This window comes from Colletes latitarsis, chromosome 1 (assembly GCF_051014445.1).
Source record: "Colletes latitarsis isolate SP2378_abdomen chromosome 1, iyColLati1, whole genome shotgun sequence".
Taxonomy (NCBI): Eukaryota; Metazoa; Arthropoda; class Insecta; order Hymenoptera; family Colletidae; genus Colletes; species Colletes latitarsis.
In genome coordinates this window covers 17,362,669-17,375,469 of record NC_135134.1, presented here as the reverse complement: position 1 = coordinate 17,375,469, position 12,801 = coordinate 17,362,669, and positions in this window count along the sequence as shown.

Below are 12,801 nucleotides of genomic sequence, written 5' to 3'. Positions count from 1 at the left end.
GCTTCTCATACTTGATGGCCAGATTCTGGTCTTTTTCTGGTTTCGATCTCGTAGTAATGCAGTACCACACCGAAACAGTCAATTCAACCTGGTCTGATAAATATTTTAGAGGATAACGCATGTTAGGTCTTGGTTAGGCCTTGGATTTGCCCTCATCAGGCTCACACGTACGCATTCTTCGTATACCTGGTGAACAGATCGTGGGTTTTTTCTGGTTTGCATCACGTGGTAATGTGGTAGCACACTGAAACATACAATTATGCCTGGTTTCTATCAATATTTTAGAGGATAACACATGTTAGGTCTAGGTTAGGTCAGGGATTTGCTTTCATCATGCTCATACTTTCGCATATTTCTCATTCTAGTTGCCCAGAACTGGTTTGGATCACACAGTAATATGGTACCACACTGAAACAGTCGATTAAACCTGGTTTCGATCGATATTTTAGAGGATAACTTATGTTAGGTCTAGGTTAGGTCTGGGATTTGCACTCATCAGGCTCATACTTTTGCATATATCTTACACTTGATGGCCAGATTCAGGGCCTTTTCTGGTTTGGATCACGTGGTAATGTGGTACCACACTGAAACTGTCGACTAAACCTGGTCTCGGTCAACATTTTAGAGGATAACGCATGTTAGGTCTAGGTTAGGTCTGGGATTTGCACTCATCAGGCTGATACTTTCGCATATTTCTCATACTTGATGGCCAGATTCAGGGCCTTTTCTGGTTTGGATCACGTGGTAATGTGGTACCACGCTGAAACTGTCGACTAAACCTGGTCTCGGTCAATATTAAAGAGGATAATGCATGTTAGGTCTAGGTTAGGTCTGGGATTTGCTCACATCATGCTCATACTTTCGCATATTTCTCATTGTTGTTGGCCAGATCCTGGGCTTTCACTGGTTTGGATCACGTAGTTATGTGGTACCACACTGAAACAGTCAAATTAAACCTGGTCTCGATCAATATTTTAGAGAATAACACATGTTAGGTCTAGGTTAGGTCTGGGATTTGCACTCATCAGCCTCATACTTTCGCATATTTCTCATACTTGATGGCCAGATTGAGGGCCTTTTCTGGTTTGGATCTCGTGGTAATGTGGTACCACACTGAAACTGTCGACTAAACCTGGTCACGGTCAATATTTTAGAGGGTAACGCATGTTAGGTCTAGGTTAGGTCTGGGATAAGCACTCATCAGGCTCATACTTTCGCATATTTCTGATACTTGTTGGCCAGATTCTGGGCTTTTTTTGGCTTGGATCACGTAGTAGTGTGGTACCACACTGAAACAGTCCATTAAACCTGGTTTCGATCATTATTTTAGAGGATAACACATGTTAGGTCTAGGTTAGGTCTGCGATTTGCACTCATCAGGCTCATACTTTCGCATATTTCTCATACTTGTTGCCAGATTCTGGGCTTTTTTTGGCTTGGATCACGTAGTAGTGTGGTACCACACTGAAACAGTCCATTAAACCTGGTTTCGATCAATATTTTAGAGGATAACGCATCATAGGTCTTGGTTAGGCCTTGGATTTGCCCTCATCAGGCTCACACGTTCGCATTCTTCACATACCTGGTGAACAGATCGTGGGTTTTTTCTGGTTTGGATCACGTGGTAATGTGGTACCACGCTGAAACTGTCGACTAAACCTGGTCTCGGTCAATATTAAAGAGGATAATGCATGTTAGGTCTAGGTTAGGTCTGGGATTTGCTCACATCATGCTCATACTTTCGCATATTTCTCATTGTTGTTGGCCAGATCCTGGGCTTTCACTGGTTTGGATCACGTAGTTATGTGGTACCACACTGAAACAGTCAAATTAAACCTGGTCTCGATCAATATTTTAGAGAATAACACATGTTAGGTCTAGGTTAGGTCTGGGATTTGCACTCATCAGCCTCATACATTTGCATATTTCTCATACTTGATGGCCAGATTCAGGGCCTTTTCTGGTTTGGATCACTTGGTAATGTGGTACCACACTGAAACTGTCGACTAAACCAGGTCTCGGTCAGTATTTTAGAGGATAACACATGTTAGGTCTAGTTTAGGTCTGGGATTTGCACTCAACAGGCTCACACTTTCGCATATTTCTCATACTTGATGGCCAGATTCAGGGCTTTTTCTGGTTTGGATCACGTGGGTATGTGGTACCACACTGAAACAGTCAATTAAACCGAGTCTGGGTCAACATTTCAAAGGATAGCTCATGTTAAGTCTATGTTATGTCTGGGATTTGCTCTCATCAGGCTCATACTTTCGCATGTTTCTCATACTTGATGGCCAGATTCTGGTCTTCTTCTGGTTTCGATCACGTAGTAATGCAGTACCAAACCGAAACAGTCAATTCAACCTGGTCTGATAAATATTTTAGAGCATAACGCATGTTAGGTCTTGGTTAGGCCTTGGATTTGCCCTCATCAGGCTCACACGTTCGCATTCTTCATATACCTGGTGAACAGATCGTGGGTTTTTTCTGGTTTGCATCACGTGGTAATGTGGTAGCACACTGAAACAGACAATTATGCCTGGTTTCTATCAATATTTTAGAGGATAACACATGTTAGGTCTAGGTTAGGTCAGGGATTTGCTTTCATCATGCTCATACTTTCGCATATTTCTCATTCTAGTTGTCCAGATCCTGGGCTTTCACTGATTTGGATCACACAGTAATATGGTACCACACTGAAACAGTCGATTAAACCTGTTTTCGATCGATATTTTAGAGGATAACGCATGTTAGGTCTAGGTTAGGTCTGGGATTTGCACTCATTAGGCTCATACTTTCGCATATTTCTCATACTTGTTGGCGAGATTCTGGGCTTTTTTTGGCTTGGATCACGTAGTAATGTGGTACCACACTGAAACTGTCCATTAAGCCTGGTTTCGATCAATATTTTAGAGGATAACGCATGTTAGATCTATGTTAGGTCTGGGATTTGCTCTCATCAGGCTCATACGTTCACATTTTCCGCATACTTGTTGGCCAGATCCTGGGCTTTTTCTGGTTTGGATCAAGTGGTAATGTGGTATCACACTGGAGCAGTCGACTAAACCTGGTCTCCGTCAATATTTTAGAGGATAACGCATGTTAGGTCTAGGTTAGGACTGGGATTTGCTCTCATCATGCCCATACTTTCGCATATTTCTCATACTTGTTGGCCAGATTCTGGGCTTTTTTTGGCTTGGATCACGTAGCAATGTGGTACCACACTCAAACTGTCCATTAAACCTGGTCTCGATCAGTATTTTAGAGGATAACGCATGTTAGGTCTATGTTAGGTCTGGGATTCGCTCTCATCAGGCTCATACATTCATATTTTCCGCATACTTGTTGGCCAGATCCTGGGCTTTTTCTGGTTTGGATCAAGTGGTAATGTGGTATCACACTGAAACAGTCCATTAAACCTCGTTTCGATCAATATTTTAGAGGATAACACATGTTAGGTCTAGGTTAGGCCTTGGATTTGCACTCATGAGGGTCATACTTTCACATTCTATACATACTTGTTGATCGGAACCCGGGTTTTTTCTGGTTTGGATCACGTAGCAATGTGGTACCACACTGAAACAGTCCACTAAACCTGGTTTCGTTCAATGTTTTAGAGGATAACGCATGTTAGGTCTAGGTTTGGTCTGGGATTTGCTCTCATCATGCTCATACTTTCGCATATTTCTCATTCTTGTTGGCCAGATCCTGGGCTTTCGCTGGTTTGGATCACGTAGTAATGTGGTACCACACTGAAACAGTCGACTAAACCTGGTCACGATCAATATTTTAGAGGATAACACATGTTAGGTCTAGGTTAGTTCTGGGATTTGCACTCATCAGGCTCACACTTTCGCATATATCTCTTACTTGATGGCCAGATCCTGGGCTTTTTTTGGTTCGGATCACGTTGCAATGTCTTACCACACTGAAACAGTCCATTAAACCTGGTTTCGATCAATATTTTAGAGGATAACGCAACTTAGGTTTTGGTTAGGCCCTGGATTTGCTCTCATCAGGCTCACACGTTCGCATTCTTCACATACCTGTTGAACAGATCCAGGGTTTTTTCTGGTTTGGATCACGTAGTAATGTGGTACCACACTGAAACAGTCAATTAAACCTAGTCTGGGTCAACATTTCAAAGGATAACTCATGCTAGGTCTAGGTTAGGTCTGGGATTTGCTCTCATCATGCTCATACTTTCGCATATCTCTCATACCTGATGGCCAGATTCTGTGCCCTTTTTAGTTTCGATCACGCAGTAATGCGGTACCACGCCGAAACAGACCATTAAACCTGGTTTCGATCAATATTTTAGAGGATAACGCATGTTAGGTCTATGTTAGGTCCGGGATTTGCCCTCATCAGGCTCACACTTTCGCATTCTTCACATACCTGTTGAACAGATCCAGGGTTTTTTCTGGTTTGCATCAGGTGGTAATGTGGTAGCACACTGAAACATTCGACTAAACCTGGTTTCGATCAATATTTTAGAGGATAACGCATGTTAGGTCTATGTTAGGTCCGGGATTTGCCCTCATCAGGCTCACACTTTCGCATTCTTCACATACCTGTTGAACAGATCCAGGGTTTTTTTTGGTTTGCATCAGGTGGTAATGTGGTAGCAAACTGAAACAGACAATAATGCCTGGTTTCTATCAATATTTTAGAGGATAACACATGTTAGGTCTAGGTTAGGTCTGGGACTTGCTGTCATCAGGCTCATACTTTCGCATATTTCTCGTACTTGTTGGCCAGATCCTGCGCCTTTTCTGGTTTGGATCTCGTAGTAATGTGGTACCACACTGAAACAGTCAATTAAACCTAGTCTGGGTCAACATTTCAAAGGATAACACATGTTAGGTCTAGGTTAGGTCTGGGATTTGCTCTCATCAGGCTCATGCTTTCGCATATTTCTCATACTTGATGGCCAGATTTAGGGCTTTTTCTGGCTTGGATCACGTGGTAATGTGGTACCACACTGAAACAGTCAATTAAACCTAGTCTGGGTCAACATTTCAAAGGATAACTCATGTTAGGTCTAGGTTAGGTCTGGGATTTGCTCTCATCAGGCTCATACTTTCGCATGTTTCTCATACTTGACGGCCACATTCTGGGCTTTTTATAGTTTGGATCACGCAGTAATGTGGTACCACACTGAAACAGGCCATTAAACCTGGTTTCGATCAATATTTTAGAGTATAACACATGTTAGGTCTAGGTTAGGCCTTGGATTTGCACTCATCAGGGTCATACTTTCACATTCTTCACATACTTGTTGAACAGAACCCGGGTTTTTTCTGGTTTGGATCACGTAGCAATGTGGGAGCACACTGAAACAGTCCATTAAACCTGGTTTCGTTCAATATTTTAGAGGATAACGCATGTTAGGTCTATGTTAGGTCCGGGATTTGCTCTCATCATGCTCATACTTTCGCATATTTCTCATTCTAGTTGTCCAGATCCTGGGCTTTCACTGATTTGGATCACACAGTAATATGGTACCACACTGAAACAGTCGATTAAACCTGTTTTCGATCGATATTTTAGAGGATAACGCATGTTAGGTCTAGGTTAGGTCTGGGATTTGCACTCATTAGGCTCATACTTTCGCATATTTCTCATACTTGTTGGCGAGATTCTGGGCTTTTTTTGGCTTGGATCACGTAGTAATGTGGTACCACACTGAAACTGTCCATTAAGCCTGGTTTCGATCAATATTTTAGAGGATAACGCATGTTAGATCTATGTTAGGTCTGGGATTTGCTCTCATCAGGCTCATACGTTCACATTTTCCGCATACTTGTTGGCCAGATCCTGGGCTTTTTCTGGTTTGGATCAAGTGGTAATGTGGTATCACACTGGAGCAGTCGACTAAACCTGGTCTCCGTCAATATTTTAGAGGATAACGCATGTTAGGTCTAGGTTAGGACTGGGATTTGCTCTCATCATGCTCATACTTTCGCATATTTCTCATTCTTGTTGGCCAGATCCTGGGCTTTAACTGGTTTGGATCACGTAGTTATGTGGTACCACACTGAAACAGTCCAATTAAACCTGGTCTCGATCAGTATTTTAGAGGATAACACATGTTAGGTCTAGGTTAGGTCTGGGATTTGCACTCATCAGGCTCATACTTTCGCATATTTCTCATACTTGTTGGCCAGATTCTGGGCTTTTTTTGGCTTGGATCACGTAGTAATGTGGTACCACACTCAAACTGTCCATTAAACCTGGTCTCGATCAGTATTTTAGAGGATAACGCATGTTAGGTCTATGTTAGGTCTGGGATTCGCTCTCATCAGGCTCATACATTCATATTTTCCGCATACTTGTTGGCCAGATCCTGGGCTTTTTCTGGTTTGGATCAAGTGGTAATGTGGTATCACACTGAAACAGTCCATTAAACCTCGTTTCGATCAATATTTTAGAGGATAACACATGTTAGGTCTAGGTTAGGCCTTGGATTTGCACTCATGAGGGTCATACTTTCACATTCTATACATACTTGTTGATCGGAACCCGGGTTTTTTCTGGTTTGGATCACGTAGCAATGTGGTACCACACTGAAACAGTCCATTAAACCTGGTTTCGTTCAATGTTTTAGAGGATAACGCATGTTAGGTCTAGGTTTGGTCTGGGATTTGCTCTCATCATGCTCATACTTTCGCATATTTCTCATTCTTGTTGGCCAGATCCTGGGCTTTCGCTGGTTTGGATCACGTAGTAATGTGGTACCACACTGAAACAGTCGACTAAACCTGGTCACGATCAATATTTTAGAGGATAACACATGTTAGGTCTAGGTTAGTTCTGGGATTTGCACTCATCAGGCTCACACTTTCGCATATATCTCTTACTTGATGGCCAGATCCTGGGCTTTTTTTGGTTCGGATCACGTTGCAATGTCTTACCACACTGAAACAGTCCATTAAACCTGGTTTCGATCAATATTTTAGAGGATAACGCAACTTAGGTCTTGGTTAGGCCCTGGATTTGCTCTCATCAGGCTCACACGTTCGCATTCTTCACATACCTGTTGAACAGATCCAGGGTTTTTTCTGGTTTGGATCACGTAGTAATGTGGTACCACACTGAAACAGTCAATTAAACCTAGTCTGGGTCAACATTTCAAAGGATAACTCATGCTAGGTCTAGGTTAGGTCTGGGATTTGCTCTCATCATGCTCATACTTTCGCATATCTCTCATACCTGATGGCCAGATTCTGTGCCCTTTTTAGTTTCGATCACGCAGTAATGCGGTACCACGCCGAAACAGACCATTAAACCTGGTTTCGATCAATATTTTAGAGGATAACGCATGTTAGGTCTATGTTAGGTCCGGGATTTGCCCTCATCAGGCTCACACTTTCGCATTCTTCACATACCTGTTGAACAGATCCAGGGTTTTTTCTGGTTTGCATCAGGTGGTAATGTGGTAGCACACTGAAACATTCGACTAAACCTGGTTTCGATCAATATTTTAGAGGATAACGCATGTTAGGTCTATGTTAGGTCCGGGATTTGCCCTCATCAGGCTCACACTTTCGCATTCTTCACATACCTGTTGAACAGATCCAGGGTTTTTTCTGGTTTGCATCAGGTGGTAATGTGGTAGCAAACTGAAACAGACAATAATGCCTGGTTTCTATCAATATTTTAGAGGATAACACATGTTAGGTCTAGGTTAGGTCTGGGACTTGCTGTCATCAGGCTCATACTTTCGCATATTTCTCGTACTTGTTGGCCAGATCCTGCGCCTTTTCTGGTTTGGATCTCGTAGTAATGTGGTACCACACTGAAACAGTCAATTAAACCTAGTCTGGGTCAACATTTCAAAGGATAACACATGTTAGGTCTAGGTTAGGTCTGGGATTTGCTCTCATCAGGCTCATGCTTTCGCATATTTCTCATACTTGATGGCCAGATTTAGGGCTTTTTCTGGCTTGGATCACGTGGTAATGTGGTACCACACTGAAACAGTCAATTAAACCTAGTCTGGGTCAACATTTCAAAGGATAACTCATGTTAGGTCTAGGTTAGGTCTGGGATTTGCTCTCATCAGGCTCATACTTTCGCATGTTTCTCATACTTGACGGCCACATTCTGGGCTTTTTATAGTTTGGATCACGCAGTAATGTGGTACCACACTGAAACAGACCATTAAACCTGGTTTCGATCAATATTTTAGAGTATAACACATGTTAGGTCTAGGTTAGGCCTTGGATTTGCACTCATCAGGGTCATACTTTCACATTCTTCACATACTTGTTGAACAGAACCCGGGTTTTTTCTGGTTTGGATCACGTAGCAATGTGGGAGCACACTGAAACAGTCCATTAAACCTGGTTTCGTTCAATATTTTAGAGGATAACGCATGTTAGGTCTATGTTAGGTCCGGGATTTGCTCTCATCATGCTCATACTTTCGCATATTTCTCATTCTAGTTGTCCAGATCCTGGGCTTTCACTGATTTGGATCACACAGTAATATGGTACCACACTGAAACAGTCGATTAAACCTGTTTTCGATCGATATTTTAGAGGATAACGCATGTTAGGTCTAGGTTAGGTCTGGGATTTGCACTCATTAGGCTCATACTTTCGCATATTTCTCATACTTGTTGGCGAGATTCTGGGCTTTTTTTGGCTTGGATCACGTAGTAATGTGGTACCACACTGAAACTGTCCATTAAGCCTGGTTTCGATCAATATTTTAGAGGATAACGCATGTTAGATCTATGTTAGGTCTGGGATTTGCTCTCATCAGGCTCATACGTTCACATTTTCCGCATACTTGTTGGCCAGATCCTGGGCTTTTTCTGGTTTGGATCAAGTGGTAATGTGGTATCACACTGGAGCAGTCGACTAAACCTGGTCTCCGTCAATATTTTAGAGGATAACGCATGTTAGGTCTAGGTTAGGACTGGGATTTGCTCTCATCATGCTCATACTTTCGCATATTTCTCATTCTTGTTGGCCAGATCCTGGGCTTTAACTGGTTTGGATCACGTAGTTATGTGGTACCACACTGAAACAGTCCAATTAAACCTGGTCTCGATCAGTATTTTAGAGGATAACACATGTTAGGTCTAGGTTAGGTCTGGGATTTGCACTCATCAGGCTCATACTTTCGCATATTTCTCATACTTGTTGGCCAGATTCTGGGCTTTTTTTGGCTTGGATCACGTAGCAATGTGGTACCACACTCAAACTGTCCATTAAACCTGGTCTCGATCAGTATTTTAGAGGATAACGCATGTTAGGTCTATGTTAGGTCTGGGATTCGCTCTCATCAGGCTCATACATTCATATTTTCCGCATACTTGTTGGCCAGATCCTGGGCTTTTTCTGGTTTGGATCAAGTGGTAATGTGGTATCACACTGAAACAGTCCATTAAACCTCGTTTCGATCAATATTTTAGAGGATAACACATGTTAGGTCTAGGTTAGGCCTTGGATTTGCACTCATGAGGGTCATACTTTCACATTCTATACATACTTGTTGATCGGAACCCGGGTTTTTTCTGGTTTGGATCACGTAGCAATGTGGTACCACACTGAAACAGTCCATTAAACCTGGTTTCGTTCAATGTTTTAGAGGATAACGCATGTTAGGTCTAGGTTTGGTCTGGGATTTGCTCTCATCATGCTCATACTTTCGCATATTTCTCATTCTTGTTGGCCAGATCCTGGGCTTTCGCTGGTTTGGATCACGTAGTAATGTGGTACCACACTGAAACAGTCGACTAAACCTGGTCACGATCAATATTTTAGAGGATAACACATGTTAGGTCTAGGTTAGTTCTGGGATTTGCACTCATCAGGCTCACACTTTCGCATATATCTCTTACTTGATGGCCAGATCCTGGGCTTTTTTTGGTTCGGATCACGTTGCAATGTCTTACCACACTGAAACAGTCCATTAAACCTGGTTTCGATCAATATTTTAGAGGATAACGCAACTTAGGTCTTGGTTAGGCCCTGGATTTGCTCTCATCAGGCTCACACGTTCGCATTCTTCACATACCTGTTGAACAGATCCAGGGTTTTTTCTGGTTTGGATCACGTAGTAATGTGGTACCACACTGAAACAGTCAATTAAACCTAGTCTGGGTCAACATTTCAAAGGATAACTCATGCTAGGTCTAGGTTAGGTCTGGGATTTGCTCTCATCATGCTCATACTTTCGCATATCTCTCATACCTGATGGCCAGATTCTGTGCCCTTTTTAGTTTCGATCACGCAGTAATGCGGTACCACGCCGAAACAGACCATTAAACCTGGTTTCGATCAATATTTTAGAGGATAACGCATGTTAGGTCTATGTTAGGTCCGGGATTTGCCCTCATCAGGCTCACACTTTCGCATTCTTCACATACCTGTTGAACAGATCCAGGGTTTTTTCTGGTTTGCATCAGGTGGTAATGTGGTAGCACACTGAAACATTCGACTAAACCTGGTTTCGATCAATATTTTAGAGGATAACGCATGTTAGGTCTATGTTAGGTCCGGGATTTGCCCTCATCAGGCTCACACTTTCGCATTCTTCACATACCTGTTGAACAGATCCAGGGTTTTTTCTGGTTTGCATCAGGTGGTAATGTGGTAGCAAACTGAAACAGACAATAATGCCTGGTTTCTATCAATATTTTAGAGGATAACACATGTTAGGTCTAGGTTAGGTCTGGGACTTGCTGTCATCAGGCTCATACTTTCGCATATTTCTCGTACTTGTTGGCCAGATCCTGCGCCTTTTCTGGTTTGGATCTCGTAGTAATGTGGTACCACACTGAAACAGTCAATTAAACCTAGTCTGGGTCAACATTTCAAAGGATAACACATGTTAGGTCTAGGTTAGGTCTGGGATTTGCTCTCATCAGGCTCATGCTTTCGCATATTTCTCATACTTGATGGCCAGATTTAGGGCTTTTTCTGGCTTGGATCACGTGGTAATGTGGTACCACACTGAAACAGTCAATTAAACCTAGTCTGGGTCAACATTTCAAAGGATAACTCATGTTAGGTCTAGGTTAGGTCTGGGATTTGCTCTCATCAGGCTCATACTTTCGCATGTTTCTCATACTTGACGGCCACATTCTGGGCTTTTTATAGTTTGGATCACGCAGTAATGTGGTACCACACTGAAACAGACCATTAAACCTGGTTTCGATCAATATTTTAGAGTATAACACATGTTAGGTCTAGGTTAGGCCTTGGATTTGCACTCATCAGGGTCATACTTTCACATTCTTCACATACTTGTTGAACAGAACCCGGGTTTTTTCTGGTTTGGATCACGTAGTAATGTGGTAGCACACTGAAACAGTCCATTAAACCTGGTTTCGTTCAATATTTTAGAGGATAACGCATGTTAGGTCTATGTTAGGTCCGGGATTTGCACACATCAGGCTCATACTTTCGCATATTTCTCATACCTGATGGCCAGATTCTGTGCCCTTTTTGGTTTCAATCACTTAGTAATGCGGTACCACGCTGAAACAGACCATTAAACCTGGTTTCGATCAATATTTTAGAGGATAACGCATGTTAGGTCTATGTTAGGTCCGGGATTTGCCCTCATCAGGCTCACACTTTCGCATTCTTCACATACCTGTTGAACAGATCCAGGGTTTTTTCTAGTTTGGATCACGTGGTAATGTGGTACCACACTGAAACAGTCCATTAAACCTAGTCTGGGTCAACATTTCAAAGGATAACTCATGTTAGGTCTAGGTTAGGTCTGGAATTTGCACTCATCAGGCTCAAACATTCGCATATTTTTCATATTTGATGGCCAGATCCTGGGCTTTTTCTGGTTTGGATCACGTAGTAATGTGGTACCACATTGAAACAGTCGACTGAACCTGGTCACGATCAATATTTTAGAGGATAACGCATGTTAGGTCTAGGTTAGGTCTGGTATTTGCACTTATCAGGCTCACACTTTCGCATTCTTCACATACCTGTTGAACAGATCCAGGGTTTTTTCTGGTTTGCATCAGGTGGTAATGTGGTAGCACACTGAAACAGACAATAATGCCTGGTTTCTATCAATATTTTAGAGGATAACACATGTTAGGTCCAGGTTAGGTCTGGGATTTGCTATCATCATGCTCATACTTTCGCATATTTCTCATTCTTGTTGTCCAGATCCAGGGCTTTCACTGGTTTGGATCACACAGTAATATGGTACCGCACTGAAACAGTCGATTAAACCTGGTTTCGATCGATATTTTAGAGGATAACGCATGTTAGGTCTAGGTTAGGTCTGGGATTTGCACTCATCAGGCTCATACTTTCGCATATTTCTCGTACTTGTTGGCTAGATCCTGCGCCTTTCCTTGTTTGGATCACGTAGTAATGTGGTACCACACTGAAACAGTCGACTAAACCTGGTTTCGATCAATATTTTAGAGGATAACTCATGTTAGGTCTAGGTTAGGTCTGGGATTTGCTCTCATCAGGCTCATACTTTCGTATATTTCTCATACTTGTTGGCCAGATTCTGGGCTTTTTTCGGCTTGGATCACGTAGTAATGTTGTACCACACTGAAACTGTCCATTAAACCTGGTTTCGAGCAATATTTTAGTGGATAACGCATGCTAGGTCTATGTCAGGTCTGGGATTTGCTCCCATCAGGCTCACACGTTCGCATTCTTCACATACCTGTTGAACAGATCCAGGGTTTTTTCTGGTTTGGATCACGTAGTAATGTGGTACCACACTGAAACAGTCAATTAAACCTAGTCTGGGTCAACATTTCAAAGGATAACTCTTGTTAGGTCTAGGTTAGGT